General features: G+C 42.6%; 1 protein-coding gene across 7 annotated transcripts in view; it reads right to left on the bottom strand.

Annotated features, from left to right (window-relative positions):
* ZBTB38 (zinc finger and BTB domain containing 38) overlaps nucleotides 1-15,231 on the bottom strand; it is a 133,274-nt gene that overhangs the window by 62,631 nt on the left and 55,412 nt on the right. For all 7 annotated transcript variants that reach the window (XR_005377091.1, XR_005377090.1, XR_005377092.1 and 4 more), the window contains exon 5: nucleotides 14,980-15,051. The gene's annotated coding sequence lies outside the window, so the exon portion shown is untranslated. The remainder of the gene's footprint in view (nucleotides 1-14,979; nucleotides 15,052-15,231) is intronic.

The raw sequence follows: 15,231 nt of genomic DNA, 5'->3' as shown, positions 1-15,231 counted from the left end.
ACAACCGGATCTTTTGTTTCTAGCTTTCATTCTATCTCCTTCCCCAGAACCCAAGTGATTTTCAGCTCAATGCGTGGAAAGCACCAGCCCACCTCTAACCCATATACTTAGTCTCTGGGTTGGGTCGTCCAGATGGTCAGTTCATACCTGAACCACATCGAATCCTCTTCTCTTTGGAGCACATCTCTTCCCCACAACTACTCCAGAAATAAATGTGGCTCTAACGGAAACAGTAGCTCCTGGTCTAACACCAATGGTGGAACCATCTTCCCCACCCCCACAACATGCTCTATGAGCTCTGGTTAGCATTGACAGCGACAGAAAATTAGAATGGAGTGTCCTTAGGCTAATTCCTCCTTTACTATGGGGGTCAAAAATTAGAGAGACTATCAGGCTGAGTTACAAGGTACCAATTTAATATATGGTCATCTATAAAGCGGGGTCCTTAGAGTGGGGTCAGAGGAGGTTGAAGCGAACATCTAGGCATTTGATGCTATTGGTGTCTGTTCAGATATTCCCCAGTAACAACATCTGAAAGTTAGACAATCAAGTTTAAATACTCACAAATTATTATCATGTAGGCAAAATATATACGACACGGAAGCAACTCTGACCACATAGAACTAAGTTGCTGCCTCCTCTGCATGGGCTAATAAATGACAGTAACAAGGACAGTAATCCATATCAAGCTCTCATGAGATGAGTGAATAGTGTTATGTCCTCACAGGGACAGGGTGGCAAATGTGGCCAGGCCCCCTACTAATACTCTTAAACCTGATGCCAGGGCAAGAGATTTCCAAACCTCCTAGTGGGTTCTCCGTTCACCCTCTGTCAAAATGAACCTAAAAGCCACGTATTTGTTTATTTTGTGATGTTCTAAAAATACTCAATGAGCAAACCTGGCCTATTTACCAAATCTGCTTGTGTTAAATTTGAACTGTAGTTGAAAGCATTCGGATAGATGAGCTTGTTTAGGCAGACATTCTCGACTAGTAAATCCTGTTTTGCACTTAAAAAAAAAAAACAAAAAAACAAAAAAACAAAAAAAAACAAAAAAACCACCATGCTCATGCCTGAATTATTTAGGCTTTGTCATGATTACAAGTGGCAAGGGTAGGCATTCCCTTATGATTTTTAAAAATTGCATGATACTCATCAATCTCCTCAGGGCACGTACACAAACATTAATTTTAAAAGACAAATCCCTTCCCATGATAAAAAATTTTAACCTGTTTCTGCCACTTTGAGGAGCCAAGTATAAGGAACCCTAACTAATCTGGCAGGAGCAGGCTAGAGGACGGGGCCAGTGGTGAGGGGTGCGTCTTTCACTTTGATTAACGCTTTTCCTTGCTCACAGTCTTGTTGTTCTGCAGTCTGAGCTCATTTTATTTTCAGTCCTGTGGGTTAAAGTTAAATTGCATGGCTTATGCAAAGTACATAATTCGAGTATGAACAAAGCTTGACTCTGTATGTTTAAAAAAAGAGTAAAGTCAGGGCACTGAGTCCCAGAGGAATCCTTGGTTTATAAACATTTGGATTGGTTTGCACATTTCTTTACTCCATTCACTGCATTAAAAATTACAGCTGGTTTCCATTTACACCTCATATGGGCATTCAACAATTGTGGGTAAATTTGTTATTGGGTTTGGCCATTCTAATCTAAATTTTTACAAATAAAATGTTCAGCAAATATAACATTTCTGTTTAAATTCTTAGAATGGAGATGTTTAGAAAATTTTATGAGGTTATTACATCTGTCTATAATGAATGTATTTAGCCCTGGAAACAACATCGTGACTTAATTTATCAATGATTAAAAATGGCTTTGGATGATATATTTTAACTTAAATTTTTTTGGAAAGCCCAAGGCCATTTTGAACATCTACATCTTGCCTAGAGAGCTGGGCAGGAACTTCTGCTTTCTACTTTGACCAGAGCTAAGTCTACATAGCTACCATTTATTGAGAACCTACTACATACTCAAGATTTTGGCTATATTATTTAATTCTAACCCAGTAGTCCTTTAAGGTGAGCATTAGCTATCACCAACTTTGGGTGAATAACTAATTGGGATTTCTAGTCACATAGTAAATAGCAGGGTTAGGATTCAAACCTAAGTCTGACCAATTCCAAAGTCTAGATCTTTCCACCAGTCCTCAGAGGATAAAACCTCCTCCATCCACATTCTGTCCTGATGTAGGAATCTTCTTCTTGTGGAGACCCCTGGTAGAAGGGATCCCCACACCCTGAAGCGAAGATTAATTCTGTTCACATGAGCCAGCCTTCACCTCCCAGGCCCCAGGCATTGTGGGTACCTAGGATGCCACCAACTGGAGACAGGCTGGACCAGCAGGTGAAAAGATAAAATAAAAAAGGAGTAATCAATTAGACCACATTGAAAAATTAAGAGTAGAAAGCAGATTAATAACTTGGGGCAGAGGTTTGTTGTAATTTGGAAATATTTTATGAGGCAAAAGAAGTGGAAAAGCTTATATTTCCATCTGAGCAAAATGGAAAAGCACCACATTCTACCAGGTGTCTTTTTCTATTATGGATGAGGAAGCCAGGGCTGAGAGGGATCTGGTCATCTGCCCAAGATCACACATTTAATAAGTGAGTTTGCCCATTTGCTGTATTAAATGTATATCTTATTCCCTTTTATACTGAATATATTCTGCATGTGTGAGTAAATTTCCTATCAAGCCATTAGATTGTTCTAATCTAAATCATCAGTTAAAGAAAAATCAGTGTAACATTCAGGACTGACATGGTTTCCATTCACAAATAACGTTTTTGTCCTGAACAGATAAACTAAGTTGATATTATGAGTTCCTTCCCCAAGATATATTAAAAACGGATTTTTCAAAAGCCTAATTTTTTAGTAAGAGATTTTTCTTCAACCACGGTTAGTGTTTCAAATGTATCATTTTAGTGATTAACTCTCTTTTAGCATCTATCCATTTTGCCCCTAAGATCCCTTCCAGCTCTGAATGTTTATGATTGTAAACAAATCCAGCCTAGGTTGCTTTTTAGGTTGGGTAGGCCAAGAGCTGGACTCCAAGTCTCCTGCCTCCTGGTTATGTGGCCAGCTGACTACCTTGCTCGTTGGCAGTAATCTTATATGCCAACCAGATGGCTCTCAAACGGGGCTTTCTAATCAGCTCCACTCTGCCTGGGAATATGAGAGGACGATTATGTTGCTCAGTGTTCATGAAGCAGTAGAGTGAATGCTTGATGGTCGAACAGAACTGAGGAATCTGAACTCCGGGAAGCCTCTGATTCTTACACATGAGCTTTCTCCCTTCTATCCATCAGCATCTATGTAAGATATGGGAAAGGACTATATACTTGATGGCACGTAAACTTTGGGGTTACCCCAAAAAGACGTGGAGGCAGAAGGGAAATGTGAACCATGTGGTTTTCAACAGAGAAAAGGTGGTAAGTGACTTAGGGCTTCGAGGGAGGCTCCGGTGGACCACATTCTGCCCCACTGTAATCCAATTCAGACTCTCCCACAGGAATATCAACACGTCTCACCATCGTTTTGATGTCACTACCTCTGACTTTAGCAACAGAATCGTGCCTGCTTTTATTTCTCAGTGTATCTATAATATGGCACTAATAAAGACCTTGTGAGCACATGGAGACCAAGAGCATTCCTGCATCCCTAGTCACACATTCATTTGTGGCCAGGACTGCTTGCCACTTCCCAAATGGAGAGCAAGTACAACAACAAGGTTTTACTAGATCCCGCACTGGCAAAACACATATGTGGCAAGATGGTGGAGTTTCTTCTTTCTAGAGAGACCGGCAAGTAGGGTGAAGAGGGAGGGTAGGGATGCAAATAAAAGGGAAAGAGGAAGAATTCCTACTGATTGGTAAAAGCTACCCTGTGTGAGAATCCTCTCCTGGTAGGAGAGTCCTCTCCTCTCCAAGACTCAACCCGGGGAACAAAGTCATTTGCTTTTTCTTCTCTTAGATAAATGACGCAGCTCAGGGAGGCCATAACGGTGCACCTCATCTCACCAGAGCAGCTTAACAAACCGGCGAATCTGCATTTCCTTTGGACTGAAGATAAAAACAGAATGTGTTTATTGTATTGAATTATCTATCTTTATTCCTATCTCTGGCTTGCTTCCTGCAAGATTTGTGTATCTCCCATGGCACCTAGAGCATTGTCTGGTGCAGTGGAGAGGCCTCCTGTGGGTATGCTCTTCACTGACCAACACCAAATTGAGAGACCTTTCTCTGCTCCCACAACTACCAGTGGAACTTTAGCTTTGTCTCATGAAGCTACTTCCTAAAATAGAACTTGCTCCATGAACTAAGGAGTGGACCTGGAGGCTGAAAATACCTATAGAAGTCTTTCAAGTACTTAATCACTTATTTACCAAGGGGAGCCACAAGTTGTCTGGCAATCAGACCACAGGCTTTGTTTAAATCAGTCCCTCCTAGAACAGGGAAAGGGGAGACAGAAATAAGAGTGGTCTGACAGTAACCCAACTGTCTCCAAAATGTGCCTCAGTGTTTCCTCGGCCCCCTGTGTTGGAGCACGTTTCATAGAACTATACGATGGGCAAGGCACTTTGCAGGATGCCATCTCAACCCTTTTTTGAGGTGAAGAAAATCAGGTTCAAAGACAGTATTATGTCTGAAGACTCCAAGCAACTAGGATAAAAGCCCTATTCCTTACTTTCTAGAATTCTGCTCTTTGTAATGCAACAGACTGGCTCAATTAATAAAAAAAATTCCAAGCTCTCATGCAAATAGGTACTTAATAAATGGTTATAGAATAAGCGAATTAATGAATAGATTCTAGAAAGAGGGCTTACCACTTTTTTCTTAATTCCTCTTGGAAGAGAATGTTACAGTATACTTGTTTAAATTTGTTTAAGCTCAACTAAATATAATTTTAAGCAAAATAGTACATGTTGGCCAAAATATCACCTGAGACCAAGTGCCACTTTGTGTATCAGAGTAGTTGTCTTGATTGCTATTTAAGTCAATCAGATTAAGTTTAACCAGCCAAAGTCGCCTTTATCTTACTTGGTTTGCAAAAGAAATCTCATGAGTTAGCATGAACAGCTAAAAATAAGTTGCAGGTTTCATTTTCCGTTGTTCAGTATGGTTTTGAAACCAAAAGGTGCAAAGCTAGGAGATTCATCAACGCCTACTGAAGATCAACAATTCAAACTGTCACCTCTCTAGCCCACTGCCCTGATCTACAGTCCACGGCCAGGCCCAGGAAAGGTGCACCAGTGTCCTTCTCACCGTGGTCCCTTGACATTAGTCACCCTAATAACACATGGCAGGAAATTGGGGGCTGAGGCCAGTCCTGAGGGACAGTGGCTTATGTGCAAGTGTCTTGTCATATCCGGACAGGATGCCACGTAATCAGCCCCATACGCTCAACTTCAGTCTTCAGTGATGCTACGGGCCTCTCTGTAAAGCAAGAGAGTAAATAATGCTGGGCTTTCAGTAAAGAGGGGTCCCTCAAGGTAGTGACACAGCAAGGAACCCTTGACCTAAGTGCCCATGGCCTTGTGCAATTCCATACCATAAACCAAGGCGGCTCAAGTTCGGTTTAATTTCAAAACTCTTTCCGTGGCCCAATCTGGCAAAACGGTGTTTGACAGAGGCATAAATGCTTCAAAGAGAAGGCAGCCATCTCCTGCTGCAGCATTCAGCTGTGGCACAAGGCTCCAGAGAGCAGTGTGGCTGCAAGCAAGCCCTCAGCTGAATGAGATTGAAAGGGGGCAAGGAAGGGTTAATCTCCTTCCATTAGAGGGGGGGCCATTTGGTGAAGGTGAAGAGAATAAACTGTATGAAGAGCAGAGAAGACAAAGAGCCATTCCAGAAAAGAAATCACGGTGCAGGGGTGAGAAGGATGATTTGTCCTAGATTTTCACCGGGAGACCATTTCTTAGATCTCTGAGTCTTTACCTTGCTTTGAAGTTACAAGTCTCAGGGAGGGGGAAGGGGACATATTCACACTCAGCGCTGGAATACTTGAGCTTTGATTCCATCTGAGATGGGCTGTCTCTGAAAAGCAGAGGTCGAGGCCACAGAATCCTACTCATAAATTAGGAAGTGGCAAAATAAACAATAGGAGTTGCTCATAAAAGAGAGGCCGGCGGCTGAAGCCCCCTTTCTTGGGGTGGGGAACACCCCCCCATTTTTTCGACCTTAAAGTTTTTAGAAGTTGCTTTTAATGACATTTTTGGAAATAGTTTAAGAGTCACAAAAAGTTGCAAAAATAGGACAGTAACTATGTAACTTCATCCAGCTTCCCCCAAGGATAGTACCTCACACTAGTATAGCACCTTGTCAAAACAGAGAACTGACATTGGTGTAATACTATTAACTCAGGTGTGGACCTTACTTGGGTTTCACCAGTTTTTGCCTGCTCTGTGTGTGGGTGTGTGTAGTTCTATGTAATCTTATCATACATATAGATTGGAGTAGCCATCACCACAACTAAAAGAACTATTCCATCACCACAAAGAAATCCTATGCTAACCCTCTCAGGATCACACCTTCCTCCAGCAGTAACCTCTGGCACTGGTCTATTCTCAATCAGTATAATCAGTATGTAACCCTCTGAGATTGGCTTTCTTTCACCCAGCATAATGCCCTTAGATCCATTCAAGTTGTAGGTAAAGAGTGTGTGCCTTTCTCTTGCTGCGTAGAATTCCATGGTATAGATGTACCACAGTTTTGTTATCCATTCTCTCCTTGAGGGACATCTGGCTGGTTTCCTGGTTTAAGGTATTCGAAATAAAACTGCTATGAGTATTGATATATGGCCTTTTGCGTGAGCATAAGTTTTCATTTCTCCTGTGTAAACACCCAGGGGTGGGACCGTATGGCAAATGTACGTTTAACTTTATAAGGAACTGTCAAACTCTTCCAGAGCAGCTGCACCATTTATATTCCCACCAGCAGCACATAAGCAGTCCAGTCCCATATGCTGGCAAGCAAATCCTTGCCAGCATATGGGAACATCAGTATTTGTCATTTTAGCCATTCTGATAGATGTGTATGGGATTCCTTTTGCTGATCCAGTCAAGATGGCAGTCAAGTGGGGGAGGCCTTCAGAGCTTAGGTGGGTGGCTTCAGATATCTCTCACTGTTCCAGCTATCCTAATGCTTATCTATACAGCAGTTTGAGCTGTCTGGCATTTCAATGATGGAAAACAGGGCTCTTCATACTGGGTGAGTCTTTAGATTTGACAAGTTGCTCCTGACTACATTAGTGGGACATCACCAACTGGGGATGCTGGGCTTCTCTGAGGCAGTACATCTTGGCCCAACAGGCAGACTTGATACTAGTGGCACTCTCCCAAGAGGTAATATGAAAGCCATGATATGACGGCCATGGAGCAGAGACAAAATTTGCCTGGGTCAGGGTTGTTCAGCAACTTTGGCCAGAGACTGTGTGAATGCTTTTTATTCTGAAAGTTAGCTACTTATTAACAAAGTGTGCAGGGAATGGACATGGAGTCAGCATAGACAGGGAAAAGTGGGATTACCAGTGGCGCCTTGTCAGATCACAGGCTCCACTGAACACTTTCTGCTCTTGGGCTTCCTACCCTGTTTATCATCTACGATTCACCAGCAGCAATGTGGACACCTTGTTTGGATGTCACAGAACTCCAGCGCGTACTCCTGGGGGTTAGATCTGGACGCACTGCTTTCACCACCACATGGACCTTCTTGGCCTAGGGATCCAGGTCTTGTCAGTAATTAGAACTCTATCTAAATATTGGGAGGTGCCTCCCAATCCCAAGTTGTAAAGGATGCCAGGGAGATGGGCTTTGCATAGAGCCAACATCATAGCGATGGCCTGAACTGCCTCAGCCATGTCTGGAAAGTCACTCTCCATCTCCTGTGCCCCTGACTGAAGGGAGGTTGTGGACCTTCCCAGAATCCATACTCATCATGTCCCTGGATCTATGAGTTTGGACCAGAAGGCCAAGAATCAGGAGAGCAGTGATCCTACGTGGGAACAGCCAAGAGATAATGAAGACTGCACAGAGGCAGTGAAGCTTAGTGATTATAGGCAAATTCCCTGGTGCTAAGCATATATAATGGGTGCAGCAGAGGTACACCGTTGGGTTCTGGCTCTTGTGCTTCACCTGGTGCAGTCACAAGAAAAAGATGTGGGCTTCGGCATGGAGGAACCTAAGTGGTCATTTATAGAACCTGAAATGAACAAGAACTAGGGACCATCAGGATCAGGAGCTGAGCAGTACGTGAGGGCTGAACTTGAAAGCAGATGATATAAGGGAGGCCCTCTAGAAGTTGGGGTGCTAGAATGAGGAAGGGCAGCCATATGCCATCAGGTGGCCAACAGGTATATAGTCTGATGGGCTTGAATAGAGTTATGCCAACAAAATGGCTGGTCACACTTCCTCTTAAAAGGTAGTAAAAAAAAAAATTTAAATTTGGTTGTTATTTGTTTACTATGTTCTCTGTTATAACACAATGCTCCCAATTTACCAGTTTCAGAGGCCTCTTCTCTGTTCCACTGCCCCTTCTTTGGCCAGGTGCTCCTATTTCCCTGCTGTCGGAAGGCAGTCTGGTGGACAGCACCTCTCAGATTTAAAGAGGCAGGTGCAGCTGGGGCAGGTACCTCCCCAGACTATGAAGTTATGCAATGGGACTCCATCTTTGAGGGTGAATCATACAGGTTCCCTCTAGTTCTGGCTTTGTCTTTTTTTCAGCTAATGCCTACTCTGACTTAAATCTGATCCCAATATGAGTCTCTGCTCTCTTGCCTTCTGACTCTGGACCCCCGCTCCTACTCTGCTCTTGTTCATGGATCTGCGTGACTGCTCCATGTCCTCCTTGGTCCTGCTTCAGTGGTACCACCTCAGGGCTTAGGGCACATGGTGATCTGGGTTCATTAGGTGACCAAAATGGGCACGTGGGCCCCTCATGGGGTCTGGGCTGCCCACACACATCCTGAGATATAGCCCTGCCCATCAGAAGGCAGACAGAAGTTTCCTGGCTGAGGCAGAGTCTCACCTGAGGGGTCTGTCTTCCCATTGGTGCCTTGCCTCTGCTACCTCAAGGTTGGATGGGTCTGGGCCCTTTGTCTACTCGAGTTGTAGCTTTACCTCTGCCACTAAATCTCTCTGGATAACCACCTGGAAATAAATGAACCATTCTCGGTCTCTGTTATCTCATATTTACAGTTAAGGTTTCCTGATTCCCATCTGACAATCTTTTAACTATCTCATACCATGATTAAGGAAAAATCTAAAATTCAGAGGCCAAAAAAGAGCTTTTATATTAAATTCTGGTTTAGATATACTATCTCAGGGTTCCCTGTTTTCTGCCTAATAAGTGTTTGCTGAAATGAATGTTTATTGCATTGAATGCAGCATATTGACAGTTCTCAGGTTTTAATGTGCATAAGGAATAGGAATGTGTATATATTTTTTAATATTTTATTTATTTATTCATGAAAGACACACACACAGAGAGAGAGAGAGAGAGAGAGGCAGAGACACAGGCAGAGGGAGAAGCAGGCTCCACGCAGGGAGCCCAATGTGGGACTCGATTCCAGGACCCCAGGATCACTCCCTACGCTGAAGGCAGGCGCTCAACTGCTGAGCCACCCAGGTGTCCTTAGGAAGGTATATTAAAAAGCATATTCTTAGGCCCCCTGATCAGCACTTCTGATGCCACTGGAGCCTAGGAGCATGTGTTTAAACATAAGAAACTGAAGGGAATTTAGGTTTTTATTTTTTATTTATTTTTATTTTTTTTTAATTTTTATTATTCATGATAGTCACACAGAGAGAGAGAGAGAGAGAGAGAGGCAGAGACATAGGCAGAGGGAGAAGCAGGCTCCATGCACCTGGAGCCTGACATGGGATTCGATCCCGGGTTTCCAGGATCGCGCCCTGGGCCAGAGGCAGGCGCTAAACCGCTGCGCCACCCAGGGATCCCAGGAATTTAGGTTTTTAAATTGACAGTGGTGCCTTTCTGGAGGCTAATTTACCATTGTGCATTAGAAACTTTAAAAACAGGTCATTTGACCTACTAATTCAATTCTAGGAATTTTCCCTAAGATGTCCACAAAGATTTATCAACAAGAATGTTGACAGATTGGTAACAGCAGAGCACTACAGGCAATCAAAATGCCCATAAAAAAAAAAAAAAAGAATGGATAAATTAAGACATATCAGTGCAATGAAAATACAGCCGTTAAAAATCAAATTTTCATAGGCCATTTAGTGACTTGGAAAAATGTTGACAACATAATGTTAAGTGGGGTGAGAAAAAGCATATAAAATTATTACAAGTAATTTGTGTGTGTGTGTGTGTGTGTGTATGTATATATATATATATATATATGAAAAATTGGAAAGAAATGCGTCAAAATGTTAATACAGAATTGTTGTTTGGTTGTTGGATTATTGGAGACTGTTGTTTTCTCCTTGATATTTTTCTGTATTCTCTAGATTTTGTATAGTAGCTAGTTATGACCCTTTATATTTAAAAACAATGATAGAAATATTTTAAAAGACACACAAAGGAATTTGCCACATGTAGAGTGAAAACAGAGGGCAGAGAGGTCTCTTAGGAGTCCAGGCCAGTTGTGGCCTGGCTGCTGTAGTATGATTCAGACTCACTCTGGTGCCCAGGGTGAATTTCAAGCTACATTCTCTTTTGTGAAGTACCTTGGTGTAGAGTTGACGCCAAGGAATTTGGGTCAGTGAGAAAGTCCTTTCACTAGATACTACTTTCCTGCTATATTCAAAGATAACAGACTATAGGATCTGGTACATGGAGGAGAGCTCATAGTTTAAATGATACCTTCTTTACTACTGTTGGGCTGAACTCATGCTTGTTGACTCTGTATAATCCCCTACCCCATAACACCAAGTAGATTGACTGCACTCAGGATTAGGGGCTTTTGGACAGGTGATGGGACTCCATTCTCATTTGGGAGACACTACCCGAGGTCAGTGCTTCTGTGACGTGGTTTCAAAGCCTCCTTTACCCAATGCACTGGGAGCCCCCTAGAATGCCAGGAAATAGCATTTTTGGTTTTGTTTTGTTTTGTTTTGGTGTTTTTTTTGGCAGAGAGATGGCTCAAATCCATCCTCTCTCACAGATTTCAGTGACCCCCAGGTCAAACCTCTCAGAATATTAGAAGACCCTCGGTTAGGCCTATGGCCTACAGTCAAACCTTTCCAAATGACCTTGGAAATTTTACAAGACATGTTGTGTCTAGTTAAGGAGCAGTACTAAGGAACTCAGATGAAAGTCAATTTAGAAAGACAAAAAAATTGGGGTGCCTAGGTGGCTCAGTTAGTTAAGCAGCTGCCTTCAGCTCGGGTCATGATCCCCAGTGGGGATTGAGCCCCGCTTCCGGCTCTCTGCTCAGCAGGGAGCTTGTGTTCTCTTTCTCAAATAAATAAATAAAATCCTTTTTAAAAAAGACAAAAAATTTTTAAATGATGATACTTACAATAGCAATACCACTACCAAAAGCTAAAACACCAATAATGACCATAATTATAATTCTTTTCATCAGTACCTTGACTTGCCATACATTGTTCTAAGTGGCCCAAACCATTTCACATATATTACTTTATTTATCCTGATAGAACCTCAGTTTTACATCCTTTAAAAATACCATTTTGGAGGAGGGAGGAAGCTTTCAAGTTCTGATGAAAAGCAGAGGCTTCTTGAGTTAAAAACAAAACCGTGAAGTCTTCAAGTATGGTGTTTTCCAACTTTGTTCTTGACAAGAAATCGGGGGATTTCAGCATGAGAAATTACAAAGCCCTATTACCGTGAATTCTTAGCTTTGGTGAATATGACGTGGCCTTATTGCAAAATCCTCTAAAGGGAGTAAAAGAACATTCATAAATGCTGACCCAGAGTAAGAAGGGGGCTTGCACTTCCGTGCTATGAAAACAATAAAACCCCTGGGATTAAAAATAACCAACTGGTCTAGGCACTGCCAATGTCAGCCTGCTGTGCTCAGTTCATGTCTGCACATCACAGATCAATGGGTCCAGGCCAAGCTCTTTAGGTGACCTAAGCTTCGAAAAGACTGTGGTGCCCCCAATGTTAACTATACCCCTCACAAGGAATTAAAATGTTTTTAAATAATAAAAGATTAAAGTTAAGGAAGCTCAAGAAAGGTCAAATTTTTCCCATGATGTCTACTTTGACACTTTTTTGATAATGTTGAAGATTAAAATATTTACAAAGTGTATACTTGGTGTATCTGTGATGTCACCCAGCATGCTGTACCGCTGTACCAACGTGTGGAGGAATTGTGCTGACAGAATCGAAATTCTGATTTGGTGATTCCACACCCCTCCTTGCCACGCTATCAACATAGCCAGACATTGGAAATCAGGAGGTTCACCCTAGCCTACTGCTCCACACACATCCTCATACGTCAGTTCCTAAATACTTAGTGCCTTGAGGAGTCGTTATCACATGGGAATTGAAATTAACAAACTGTGTCTACCAAGTCTCCCAAGTGAATGGACCCTGACGCCTTTCCTCCTCGACAGTGGGCTTTAGCCTTGCCCATCCTCGCAGACTCCATTAGACTGGGAATTCTGGCAACATATCATCCCTGCTTGGCTCTAGCCTTTGAAAACTAGCACTTGTTGTCAATTCACTCCTTTGGGTGCACTCTCCTAAGCAGACTCTGTATTCCTCCATTCAGTTTGGTCCTGTCTTTAGCTTCCTCTTACAAGCTCTCAGTTCTGGAGACACTTCCAGGACCAACCAAGGCACAGCAAATGAACTTTTAGAGGTTAAAGCATTTTTGCAACCAATCAACTTATTCTAGTCCACGTCCATTCCTGAGGGAGGTAGGCAGAGGCAAGGCAGCAGTAATAGGAGGCTAGGCCAGGCACCAGGTTCCGTAAGGACCCAAGAGGCTGTGTCAAATTGGCCGTAGCTGGCCTTGCCACACAATGGACAATGTGTGTTCTTCAGGATGTGGGTGGGGGTGCCATAAATGTCAAGTCCAGGGGTAAAATTCAATCAGAAACCAGAGCGTCTAGCCAGATATTGACAACAAAACTAGAGAACTAGCTTGGGCAAAGACTGTAGCCCATTTTTAGCATATGTGCTACTGAAGCAAGCACATGTGGTCCATTTTTTTATTGGAGGTCCATTTTTTTAAAATTATGATGCCTTAGGGGCATCATAATGCACCCACCATATGGTTTCTGATATTTATCAGCAGGGGAATTCTGCACTAAGACCAACAATGGTGAAAAGGCTACATAAAATATAAAAGTAGTTCAGAGTTCTCCAAACAGGGGTTACGGCCTTACCACTCATTATTTCAGCACATGTTTTGAAACTTTTCCTGAAAAGAAAAGGCTAGAACTATGTATCAAATCCTTAGGGTTGCACTAATCTCTCCAGCTGAGCCTTTTTAATCTACTTTTAAATGTTTCTCTAATAACTTGGTTTGAAGATGTTATTTTAGGGATTCTACTCCCACCCCCTGCCCCGAAAACACACAAGATTAAAAAGGTGACAAGATCTGGAGTAGATCAGACAGGGTAGCTTCTCAAAGCTTCCAGCAACAGACAGAACCATGAGCTAAAGAAACCACAAGCTTTCCAAGAGACTACTGGGGCTCAGAGTTGGGGGAAGAGAATTCTACTGGACAATTCCAACTAGTATGACTAGACTCAAAACCAGGAAACATGTATCCCTGGGTGGCTCAGCGGTTTAGCGTCTCCTTCAGCCCAGGGCGTGATCCTGGAGCCCCGGGATCGGTACCACGTCAGGCTCCCTGCATGGAGCCTGCTTCTCCCTCTGCTTCTCTCTCTGCCTGTGTCTCTGCCCCCGCTCCTCTCTCTGTGTGTCTCTCATGAATAAAAACAAAAACAAAAAACCAGAAAACAAAGCCAAAATGGTCCTAGACCAAAAGACCCTGGAGAGGAAAATAAGGGGAAGAATATCCTTCCCTCTGTACTGGCCCTTGGCCGCATGGTAGTGTTCACACAAAAGCTCAAGTTTGCAGGGCACCTGAGTGGCTCAGTGGTTGAGCCTTTGGCTTGGGTCATGATCCCGGGGTCCCAAGATCGAGTCCCCCATCAGGCTCCCTGGATGAAGCCTGCATCTCTCTCTGCGTATGTCTCTGCCTCTCTCTGTGTGTGTCTCATGAATAAATAAACAAAATCTAAAAAAAAAAAAAAAAAAAAAAAAAAAAAGCTCAAGGTTGGAAAGAACAGAGGCATCTTGAAAGAATCTCACCTACTGTTCATTGCCCATCTGGCTAGATGTTACCTAAGACAGTTGGTCAGGGAATACTAAATATCTGGTAAGTTTTTGCTTCTCCCACCGATTCATTCTGCTCTCTTATCCTTAAGCAACTCTAAGTGCTTTATTATGCTGTGCCAGAAAGGACTACCTCATACCCAGCAACTCTCCAGAGCCGTCGCTGGAGAAGTGGCTGCCTCCCCAGGGACTACATTTCCCAGACTCCTTTGCAGTTAGATGTGACCGATCATGTGACTGAGTTTTAGTCAACAGAATGTGAATATAAGTGTTGTACATCCCTTCTAGGGATGGCCTGTGAAAACATCCCATGTGTATTTTTTAACACTCTTTTTCTCTTCCAGTGGGGAGTGGAGACAGTCCAGGTGACCTTGAAAACCACATGCTGTAGAAGGTGGCGACTCTTTCAATCTATAGCTCTGAATGAATGTTGAAAGAGAGTTTTGCCCCACTACACTCTGTTACATGAGCAAGAAATAAATTTCTGTTGTGTTTGAGCCATTATGCATTTTTCAGTCCATTACAGCCATTAGCTTATCCTAACTCTTACATGTTCTTTTGGAGATAGCTGGGATTTTTTTTGTGTGTGGAAGTTCCATGCCTTCTCCCCTTTCCTTAAATTTTACTATAAACCAAGAGAGTAGAATTAGCAAATTTAAATTTAAGCAGCCATCAGGGGCAAATGACACTCACCAGATTAGTGGTCACAGCATTCAGATCTTACAGCCAGAAGAGTAGTTTAGCAGTGTCTCACTTCAAGACAACCTGATAGGTTAAAATAGAACAAAAAGTAAATGTGAGATGTACAAAACAAATACATTAGAACTACAAAACAAATCTATAGTTACTTTCTAAAGGGTATTGTCGGATTATGAAGGAATTTGCCACTGTTTTCCAGTATATGACAAACTTCCCTATTGCCTTGAAAAAAAAAGATTTATTTTT

Source organism: Canis lupus, chromosome 23 (assembly GCF_011100685.1).
Source record: "Canis lupus familiaris isolate Mischka breed German Shepherd chromosome 23, alternate assembly UU_Cfam_GSD_1.0, whole genome shotgun sequence".
Lineage (NCBI taxonomy): Eukaryota > Metazoa > Chordata > Mammalia > Carnivora > Canidae > Canis > Canis lupus.
Note: the sequence above shows the minus strand (reverse complement) of the source record. Positions and strands in the feature narration are given on the sequence as shown.